At 39.5% G+C, this 11,870-nt stretch overlaps 1 long non-coding RNA gene across 1 annotated transcript; it reads left to right on the forward strand.

Moving 5' to 3' along the window:
* Nucleotides 1-6,742: 6,742 nt before the first annotated feature.
* Nucleotides 6,743-11,587, forward strand: LOC135072359 (uncharacterized). Its single transcript, XR_010257416.1, has 2 exons — nt 6,743-8,189; nt 11,239-11,587. It is a non-coding gene; the product is annotated as an uncharacterized LOC135072359 (long non-coding RNA).
* Nucleotides 11,588-11,870: the final 283 nt, after the last annotated feature.

Genomic DNA, 11,870 nt, shown 5'->3' on the forward strand with positions numbered 1-11,870 from the left:
CCTATATGAGGTCTTCGGTCCACCTTTGTGGGTGGACGTCCCACGCTGCGCTTTTTGGTACGTGGCCTCCACTTCAGAACCTTGCTGCCCCATCGGCCATCATTTCAGCGTACTATGTGATTTGCCCATTGCCACTTCAGCCTGCTAATCCGTCGGGCTATGTCAGCGACTTTAGTTCGTTTACGGATCTCCTCATTTCTGATTCAATCTCGTAACACTGAGCATGGCCCTCCCCATAGCACGCTGTGCAATTTTGAGCTTATTTTTAAAGCCTATTGTAAGAGGCCACGTCTCCGAGCCATGTGCCATCACTGGTAGAGGTAACACAGACTGATTGAAGAATTTCGTCTTTAGGCACTGAGGTGTTTGGACGAAAATATGTTGTATAGTTTCCCGAACGCTGCCCAGCCGAGTTGGATTCGACGATTTACCTTTTTCTCGAAATTTAATCTACCTAGCCGAATCGTTTGTCAGAGGAAGACATACTTGTCAATACAGCACAACAGTCTCGAGAATCGAGCTCCAACCGAAACATGGACGTTGGACCTAAGCTTCTTTTTGTCCATGTTCATACGAAGGCCAGCCTGTTGAGAGACTCGATTAAGGTCTTCGAGCATTGTGCCGAGTACTGCCGAGGTCTTCAAGCGATTCTGCCATGACCACAATATCGTCAGCAAATCGAAGCTGAGTGATATATTCGCTATTGAAAGGTAATTATGTCTAATCCTTTCCATTCAAGGAGCTTGAAAGCGTCTTCCAATGCAGCGGTCAATGGTTTCGGAGATATAACATCTCTCTACCTCACGCCTCGCTGCAGAGGAATCGCCCTCGTGCTCTGCTCCTGTACTCGGCTCGAGATGGTAGCGGCATTTCAGCATCTCGATATACCGATAGTCAATACGGCACCGCTGAAGAGACTGCAGCACTGCCTAAGTATCGATCGAATCAAAGGCCTTCTCATAGTCTAAGAAAAGCATCACCACGCTTCTATCCCATGCCTCTGGCGTTGTTCCTTAGAGTAAGACGGAACGAGTTTCGGTGTTCCACCCGCGTTCAGAAGCTCCCAGGTTATTCCGTCATCACCCGGTGCCTTGTTGTTCTTTAGCTGTTTGAGAGCTTTCCTAATCAATCTCGTATAGGCTGATATACGGGATGTCTTTGGTATAGTGTCGCGTTAACCTAGCTCTTGAATCTGTTGCTGAGTTATTAACAGGTTTGGAGGTATGTAGCTGTCCATAAATCTTTTCGATCTCACCCAGAACCTCGGCTTTTGTTAACGTTACCGTCCGCCGTCTAGAGCATCGTCAGCTGACTTTGCTCAATAAAGTTGTCTCTTTCAGGTAATTTGGAACCTTGGTTTCGCAAGACAACTTAGTGTTCACCAATGACGTCGGAAGCATCAATGACTAGTTCTTTTAGTTGGTGATATGTATTTGATGCCTCCGACCACATTTGCAAACACTAAGTTGTCTTCGTTCTATCTTTTCTGTTTATTTTTGTAATATTCGAATATTCGAATACATGTTAATTTACTATTCGAATATTAAATTTGGAATCTAAATTCGAATATTCGAATATTCGAATATTCGATTGCAACCCCTAGTAACAAGTAAAAAAAAAGTTATGAACGAAAATGTGTTAGGCGCGGTCGATTCGACGCCGCGCGCCCGCTTGAAGGTTAATAATATTTTATGAAAATTATTACACAAATGGAATCTTAACTCGATACCTATTAACACCTTAATGGATCGGACGGTGTTTCCGTTACATATTGTATGTTATTCTGGGTTATAAACAATAATACTGTATAGTTTCATCAAAATCCAGACATCTAAACTTTCGCATTTATAATATTAGTAGGAAGGAATTACTTATCTAGAAATGTTGAACCATGAAGTACAAATTATAGAGAGGAACGTGCCGGCTGTGACTTAAGATAGTTAAACAAACTAACGCTCACTAGCAGCAGCAGCAGAAGTGGAAGAAGGTTAAATATTATTTCTAGTAAAACTTCTCAATAAAATTCTCAAAAAATGACTTAAGTAAGTTTCGAATTAGGACGTAGGTATAGCGTTTTAAGGAAGGATAGGCATAGGATAGGTAGGTATGAAAACTTTAAAACAAAATGGCTACTAAATTAGAGAAACACGGGTCTCATCAACGCGAATTTTTTTGTAAATAAGTAAGTACCTACATAAATGTTCTCACGGCATGAGGTGCTGCTATGCTGCAGTAGCCGTGGTCAGAAACTCACAAGCAGACTGACAGCTCGCGGCATCTTCCGTTCGGGCGGGCTTGAATATTTTCAACTACCCTCATACCCAGCCACAGCATAGCAGCCGAAACGTCAAGCCGTGAGCAACTCATTTAAAAAATGTCGTGTTGAGTGAGACCCGTGTTTCTCTTTGAAATGGAACGCGAAAGTTTAAAATTTTATAAAATGGCTACTTATAGTAAAGGACTGAGAGGAAAAAAACATCATCGATATTTAATTACCTACTTAATACGTGTAAATCAGCCTTTAGACGAGCTTTGAGAAATTCAGTTTGAACAGACTTAGGTAGGTACTCTTTTGTGTTTATAATTTGGCCAATTAACTCAATACTGTTCCAAGTTATAGTTATTCTCTTATTTTAAATATTGTAAAATTTGATGAAAATCCATTTAGCCGTTTCAACTCAAATAGTAAGACACGGGTCTTACCGCGACGTTTATTAATGAGTTACATTAAGTAAGTACTCACGGGCCACGGCTTGACGTTTCGGCTGCTAAGCTGCAGCCGTGGTCACAAGCAGACTGGCGGCTCGCGGCGTCGTCCATTCGCGCGGGCTTGAAAATTTTCAACTACCCTCATATTGTCATTTGTTCCACTACCACTAGTGATGTTACCACGACACGCCACTCACAGTATCCGTATAAACGTCGCGTTAAGACCCGTGTCATACCATTTTAGTTGAAAGTAATAACGAACATCAGTCTATCCATCCTCCCAAACTTACCTACTTGCTCCTTGTTTAATAAAAGTTACACGCACGTTGATATAATAATATTTAAGTGACTTTTAGTAAATAACCTTTGAGGCACATTTCAATATTTCGAATCTATAAAATGTGATTGTTGCCCTGAATTTCATTGACTACTCATTTGTATATGGTTTTATGTCATGTCTGAAATAAATGATTTGATTTGATTAAACAGGATGTCCCAAAATTTGTACGTCACACTGACACCATAGGTAAATGAGCTTAAGACGCATCTAACAAGTAATATTAAGTCTATTTTTAAAAATAACTAATGAGTCATATTTCAAAACTCATCAAACTTTTCTATGGACATATTAAGCTTGTTCGATGCGTCTTAGACTCGGCTACCTCCAGTGTCAGTGTGTGTGCTAATTTTGGGACATCCTGTAATACGGTGTCCAACAAAGGGCGTACCAGAGTGGCTGTCTGGTGTTAAAAGACACTAATACCTATCGATTAAACCCATGTACTATGTTTAGCGAAAATGAATAATTGATTGATTCTGATTGTGATTTGATCCAGATAAACACGCTAAATGTATTTGTACCTCTCCGAAAAAAAGATCACCAATAATGTTCGTTTATTCCCGATGTCCCCCACTATTTGTCCACCACTGGTGGACATCGAGAAAAAAAGTTGCAATGTCCACCAGTGGGGGACAGCGCTACTGAAATCTTCCCGTTGGGCCCTACTGGTGGACACTGAGAAGAAATGAGTTGCTCTGTCCCTCAGTGGTGGACATCGAAACCAAAAAAGTTCCGTTGTCCCCCACTATGTGTTTTGTTTTCGTGATTATTAAAAAATATTTTTTTTTAATTCGTATCAAATATAATTCTCAGTTTTTTAACATCCCACCTTTCCTATTTATGTCAACTTTTTCAATTTGTCGTGAACTAGATCCTGCAATTTCCGACATTATTACAGATAATAAGTGCAAAATAGTAACATTACCGACACAATAATTTCTGATAACATGAACATTGTGGGTACTTGGAAAATTAAAATGACAAAACCGTTCCGATTAACGCACACTTCCTAGGGGCGTCAGTATTGTTAATTGTGAAAAATATAAAACGTTAAAATAGCGGTATCGTTATAGCCAATGAGCTGCTGTCATAGTGACATTGACGTATTGTCAATGTCACACGAGAATCAAACGTCAGAATAGAGGGACGCGCGGAGACGACTCCGCGCGCTTTTGTGCTAAGTGATGAATTGTATCTAAAATAAGGCAATATAATGTGAAAGATGAGTATCCAGTGTTTTATTTATGAGAATAGATTTACCGGCCTCTAATAGTTCAGAAGTGGGAGAGGAGAGTGCAGAAAAGTATTTAAGTACGAGTAATGATGGACGCAAATTATGAAGATACTCCCTCCGTAACTTGGCTTGTGGTCACGTAAGTGGTGAACAATTTGACTAACGATGGCCCCAGAGCAGGTACGATTTATTATTATTATCGATTATTCCAACAACAACAATATTAACACATTTCCTTTTTGAGCAAAATAATGCATGAAAGTGAATGAAGCATCAAATGTTATAGGTATTGTCAGTCTTTACTGATAATGCCAGGAATGTGTGTGAAAGCTATGGTATGTGCTCACTTTAATTGCAATGCCTAATAAACTATTTTAGTAAATCAAATTAAATTGAACGGTGTTCATTTGTTCATGTTTACATTCTGCAAAGAATAACTTGTTGAGATTTAAAATCTATAAAGAATAGATAGAATTTGGTCAGATAAATTAAATAAGTTTGGTGATCATGCCCGAGTAACCTCTTGGCATTATTTTGGAGAAGAATTAATAATTAGTTTTATTCAAGTAAATTGAAGCTAAGGTCTGTGTTGTGTAAACCAGTTTTAGTATCATGATGTTTCTTTCTTGATGTTGAGCACTATAAGATGAGATAAAATCTATTAAATAGCTTAATTTGTAAATTGAAATTAAGTAAAGCAGCCAGTCATGCCGTTGAACATGTGGTGTATTTTTGGTACTCTTATAGTGATTGATACTTCAATTATTGTGAAACATAATTATTATTATGTTACATGATGCTATATTTTGAGTAAAGATAATGTTAATATTGAACTTTTCCAACTTATCAATTAATTTCTGCTGCCAGTAGTGATTTGGGTTGTATCACTAAAATTGAAAATTAGTGTGGGTGATTAAAATTTATCCAATTATTATAATTAAAAAAAAAAGATATAGAATGTGGTACATTTAACTTAAAGAGTATTCTTGTGTACCAGCCATTATTGTTGGTTATTCTCACATGGTGAAAATGATTTTAATCTTGAGGTTATTTGTTAGCTGGTTAATAAAAAGTTTATTGGTTGTAGCATGTTGTGTGTGCATATTTTTAGATTTGACTTGAGTTTTAGATGTGGTGACTTATCTGTCTGCGGGTTGGCCCTGTGGTGAGCAAATCAGTCAAGCACAATACCTGAGTGAAGCTGAACACTGAACAAAGGTACTCCACATAAGTGATTTGGAGTTGGACAGAAGGTAATGCAATACAAAAGGGCATCAGCTGTGATATTTGGTGAGTGAAAATGTAATACAAAAGGAATCAGCTGTGATATTTGGTGAGTTGAATTAATGTTTTATTGCAAGGGTTGAGCTGAGACTAGCAGTGCCACTGCGGCTTGGTTGTTTAACTGTGCTTATTCTTGTCATTGGCATGAAATTGCATACAATTAACTTGACTGTGAACAGATTTTAATAATTAATTAGCTACAGTCTACTGCTAGATTTTAGGACTTCCCAACTGCCGCTAGCAGCCTTAAGCAAAAAGTTATTTAAAGTACTTGGGTATTTCTTTGAGGATGGTAACTTCATTGAAGTATTTGCAATTGTGCTGTTACCTAAGATAATAACAAGAAGTTTATTTTGATTAAGTTGCATTTGTGTGTGGAGCAACTTGGTGTTCACCCAAACACAATGTTAAGCATCAATATGTTTCACTTGCATTGTTTTGTTGTCAGTGATGATTTATGTAGTTGTGTTATTCATCTTAATATGTTGATAATGTTGTGGTTATGGGAATGGTTTGAAAATAATAATAATAATGTATATGATTTACTTGTTGATCATACACCAGTGGACATTGTGATGAAGCTGGGCGGACATTGTCATTCTGCGTGAGATGTCCTGATATCTGTGTGAGGAGAACATGTGGCATGACATGACAAGCTATGTGGAATGGCCTAATCTGTGTGGGTTTAAAGTGAAAATGTTCAAAGAACCCTAACTAATCCCATAAATCATTTAGGATGATGACATTAGATGTACTGTATGATGGTGTATAGATGTACTGTATGATGATTTCTTGTGTCAGCAGAGCCGAAAGTAGTCAGCGTGCAGAGGTGCGTGGAGTGCAGCGCGCCTAGCGGCGCCAGCTGCAGGTGCCCGCGCGTGGGCGGCGGCGGCGGCTCAAGCGCGGCGGGCCGCAGCGGCGCGACAGCCAGCTCGGTGCAGGGCGGCGTGGCGCGCGGCGCGGCCGGCACGCGGCTGCTCCTGTGGCGTGTCCAGCGGGTGCCACAAGCTGTGTGGTGTGGAACATGTCATGATAATCTGTGTGAGACATGTCGTGACAAGCTGGTTGCGACATGTCGTGACAATCTGTGTGGAACATGTCAAGCTGTGTGGAACAAGTCATGATAATCTGTGTGGGACGTGTCGTGACTTTGAAATCACGTTACTATCATAGTTCAGAAGTGAGATCTGAAACCTATGATAGTAACGTGATTTCAAAGTGTTCCAGGTGACCAATGTTTCGTGTTATTTGTCACGAATGTTATCACAAAACGCCCACGATTCTATGATTATAATGGAATATGATGAAGAGAGAATGTCAAGGAAACCACGCTGACAAAGGTGTGAGATGCAGAAAAGTATTTAAGTACAAGAAATGATGGACGCAAATTATGAAGATACTCCCTCCGTAACTTGGCTTGTGGTCACGTAAGTGGTGAACAATTTGACTAACGATGGCCCCAGAGCAGGTACGATTTATTATTATTATCGATTATTCCAACAACAACAATATTAACACATTTCCTTTTTGAGCAAAATAATGCATGGAAGTGAATGAAGCATCAAATGTTATAGGTATTGTCAGTCTTTACTGATAATGCCAGGAATGTGTGTGAAAGCTATGGTATGTGCTCACTTTAATTGCAATGCCTAATAAACTATTTTAGTAAATCAAATTAAATTGAACAGTGTTCATTTGTTCATGTTTACATTCTGCAAAGAATAACTTGTTGAGATTTAAAATCTATAAAGAATAGATAGAATTTGGTCAGATAAATTAAATAAGTTTGGTGATCATGCCCGAGTAACCTCTTGGCATTATTTTGGAGAAGAATTAATAATTAGTTTTATTCAAGTAAATTGAAGCTAAGGTCTGTGTTGTGTAAACCAGTTTTAGTATCATGATGTTTCTTTCTTGATGTTGAGCACTATAAGATGAGATAAAATCTATTAAATAGCTTAATTTGTAAATTGAAATTAAGTAAAGCAGCCAGTTATGCCGTTGAACATGTGGTGTATTTTTGGTACTCTTATAGTGATTGATACTTCAATTATTGTGAAACATAATTATTATTATGTTACATGATGCTATATTTTGAGTTAAGATAATGTTAATATTGAACTTTTCCAACTTATCAATTAATTTCTGCTGCCAGTAGTGATTTGGGTTGTATCACTAAAATTGAAAATTAGTGTGGGTGATTAAAATTTATCCAATTATTATACTTAAAAAAAAAGACATAGAATGTGGTACATTTAACTTAAAGAGTATTCTTGTGTACCAGCCATTATTGTTGGTTATTCTTCCCACATGGTGAAAATGATTTTAATCTTGAGGTTATTTATTAGCTGTTTAATAAAAAGGTTACTGGTTGTAGCATGTTGTGTGTGCATATTTTTAGATTTGACTTGAGTTTTAGATATGGTGACTTATCTGTCTGCGGGTTGGCCCTGTGGTGAGCAAATCAGTCAAGTGCAATACCTGAGTGAAGCTGAACACTGAACAAGGGTACTTCACATAAGTGATTTGGAGTTGGACCGAAGGTAATGCAATACAAAAGGCATCAGCTGTGATATTTGGTGAGTGAAAATGCAATACAGAAGGAATCAGCTGTGATATTTGGTGAGTTGAATTAATGTTTTATTGCAAGGGTTGAGCTGAGACTAGCAGTGCCACTGCGGCTTGGTTGTTTAACTGTGCTTATTCTTGTCATTGGCATGAAATTGCATACAATTAACTTAAGTGTGAACAGATAGTAATAATTAATTGGCTACAGTCTACTGCTAGACTCTAGAACTTCCCAACTGCCGCTAGCAGCCTTAAGCAAAAAGTTATTATTAATAATGGTAAATAAGAGAGTGATGTGTTTTGAATAGAAATAAATGCTTATAATTGGTCATTAGCATTGGCCTATTGTGTGGTATACTGCTGTACTGTGCGAAAGTTAGCTATTTACCCGACTGCGCCAGAAGGAGGGTTATGTTTTTGAATAATGGTATCAATGGAGCAAAGTACTAGCAGTGATCAAATAAAGTTTATATTGGTGATGATTGTGTTGTGTGCTCCCTGTAATGACTGGGTTAACAACAGATACTTGGATATAAAGTCAGTTGCATTGTGGGTGAATTTTGGCCAAGCATGAGAAGAGAAGTATTGTACTTGTTAAATTAAAGTTCTTGGATATTTCCATGAATGCTTGTTCCTATTTGAGGATGGTAAGTTCATGGAAGTATGTGCAGTTTCCAAAGATAAATAGTTGGAAGTGTATTGCTGTCAACACAACAATAACAGTAAGTTTATTATGATAAAGTTGCATTTGTGTGTGAAGCAAATTTGTGTTCACTAAGACACAATGTTAAGCATAATTTGTTTCACTGTTTATTACTGGCATTATTGATGATGATTTATGTAGTTGTGTTATTCATCTTAATATTTTAGAGTTTACATTGAAATATTTTATTATTTAAATAAAGATAATTTTAGCAAATTTCTTATGATGTTGTGATTATGGGAATGGTTTGATAATAATAATAATAATAGGGGTATGATGTACTATGTGAGGATCATACACCAGTGGGCATTGTCAAGAAACTGGGTGGACTTTGTCATTTTGTGTGAGATGGATGTCCTGATAGCTGTGTGAGGAGGACATGTGGCATTGTCTTGAAACTGTGTGGACATTGTCATTCTGAGTGGGATGTCTGGTGTGACATCAGGAATTGTGAAGATGTCGTGTCTTGTGTGGGAGACATCATGAACTATGATGTTTTGGCTTGTGTAGCGACATCATAGGGCTGTGTGGCGAGGCGCAAACTGTGTGGAATGGCCTAATCTGTGTGGGTTTAAAGAGAAAATGTTTAAAGAACCATAACCAATCCCATAAATCATTTAGGTCCGATAGTATTTATTTTATTTGTATTGCATTGTATAACTTCATTATAATTACGTCATTAGGAGTTCACAATGTTCTAAATTAATTCTGAATAATACTGATAATACCGAAGAGAAGAGGCAGTATCATGAGCAAATGGAGAACCTACTGAGAAAGGCATACGCCGGGCGCTGTAGTGGTGACTTCGTGGAAAGCTTCAACGACATCGAGCAAGCAAAGAAGTGATTTTTCAAGTGGACGAAGACCACAGGAAGGCGGTCTTCCATGTCCGGAACTGGAACAGCAACGACGACCGGCTGCTAGCAGTCGCCTCGAGCGGCAGGCGTGCGAAGAAAGGAGCGACTCCCCTAGAAGCTCCTGAAAAGCAGTGGCGCCTCAAGACCGGATGGGACGAGCCCGTGCTGGAAGACGTCGCAGCATACTTCGAGAAATGGCTGTCAGACCTGCAGATTATGAAGAGACTGCGTATTCCTCGATACTACTACGGGGGGGAGATAAATGAAACTCCGAGAGCTGCACATCTTCTGCGATGCAGGCGAGGAAGCCTACGCCGTCGTTGCGTATTGGCACCTCACTTACAACGACAGGAAGGACGCGGAAGTTGTGCTGGTAGCTGCGCGTGCCAAAGTGGCTCCAGTGAAGACACAAACGATATCGAGGTTGGAGCTACAAGCAGCATGAACGGAAGTGCATCGGCTGCCTGTAGAAGACACTATCTACTGGTGTGACTCCTAAACTGTGCTGCATTGGCTGCGGAACGGAAGCCGCCGCTATACACCCTACGGAGCGCATCGACTTGAAGAGATCACCGAGGAGACAAGGCCGTCGGAGTAGCGTTTGAGTACCCACTCACTTGAACGTAGCTGACGTGGTGTCGAGAGCGGGATACGTGCCTACATCGGAAGAGGATGAGTCTGTTGTTCCACGGGCCGTCGTTCCTCAGAAGACCGAAGTCTGGATGGCCACGGCAAGAAGGCAAGGACGATGACGTGACAATCGAGCAACACTGCATCTCGTCACTGGGAAGATCGAGGATAACGAGACGGTCACATCGGACCTCTCGCTTTGAATATTCCAGAACATGAGAGACAGAGATGGCAATATCGCGAGAGAAAGGGAAGAGTATAAAATAGGGAGCAGGGCATTCCAGCTGACTAGTTTAATTCAGGTAAGAAGCGAGTTAAGAAATCTAAGTGGTCGAAAAGAAAAAGTGAAGAACTCAGAAATAAAGCTGTCTACAACAAGTACTCTGCCTTCAAGATTTATGTCGGTTCCTAGCCCACGAACATACAGTCCACTGCTCATCAACAGTGAGGGTTCTTTCCATTCTTGGAAGTAGAATGGGTTACAGTTCTATGATTTGAAGTTTATCGGAACCAATAAGTTGTATTTTTGTGGTGGTTGAACAAACCTGATAGAAACCTTGGATAAAGGCCTAATTGGGCATCAAAGGATGAGTTTCTTCGGTGGTAACATTTTGGGCATATGAGCTATGGTGCCTAGATTAAGATGGCATGTGTGTGATCGACATTATTGTCATTATTGAAGCAGCTGATTCTAAAATATTGAATGAGAGATAATTGTGATAGCGTCTGTATGACCATTGGCGTGGCGCTACTGATTGAGGAGCACGCTGAGCTTCTAGATGATATGGATGTGCTGTGTAATGATGACATAGATGTACTGTGTGATGATGATATAGATGTACTGTGTGATGATATAGATGTACCGTGTGACGATGATATAGATGTATTGTGTGATGATTTCTCGTTTCAGCAGAACCAAAGGTGGTCAGCGTGAGGTGCGAATGGTGGTAGAGATGGCAGAGTGGATCTAGCCAGGTGCTCAGCTGGATCCCAATACGAGGCGTCAAGTGTGCCATGAGCAGACCTTCGAGGGCGAAGGAATTGCAGGAAGGCCGAACTGTTAATTGTGAAAAATATAAAACGTTAAAATAGCGGTATCGTTATAGCCAATGAGCTGCTGTCATAGTGACATTGACGTATTGTCAATGTCACACGAGAATCAAACGTCAGAATAGAGGGACGCGCGGAGACGACTCCGCGCGCTTTTGTGCTAAGTGATGAATTGTATCTAAAATAAGGCAATATAATGTGAAAGATGAGTATCCAGTGTTTTATTTATGAGAATAGATTTACCGGCCTCTAATAGTATAAATTAAGGATTTTTTTAAACTATAAAAAAAAATGCTTTAAAAATGTATGTATTATAATTATTAGTATAAGATTTACTTAAAATGTTTGTATTCATGAACACAAATATAATAGTGGGGGACAACGGAACTTTTTTGGTTTCGATGTCCACCACTGAGGGACAGAGCAACTCATTTCTTCTCAGTGTCCACCAGTAGGGCCCAACGGGAAGATTTCAGTAGCGCTGTTGCACAAAAC

The sequence above is a fragment of the Ostrinia nubilalis genome, chromosome 6 (assembly GCF_963855985.1).
Source record: "Ostrinia nubilalis chromosome 6, ilOstNubi1.1, whole genome shotgun sequence".
Lineage (NCBI taxonomy): Eukaryota > Metazoa > Arthropoda > Insecta > Lepidoptera > Crambidae > Ostrinia > Ostrinia nubilalis.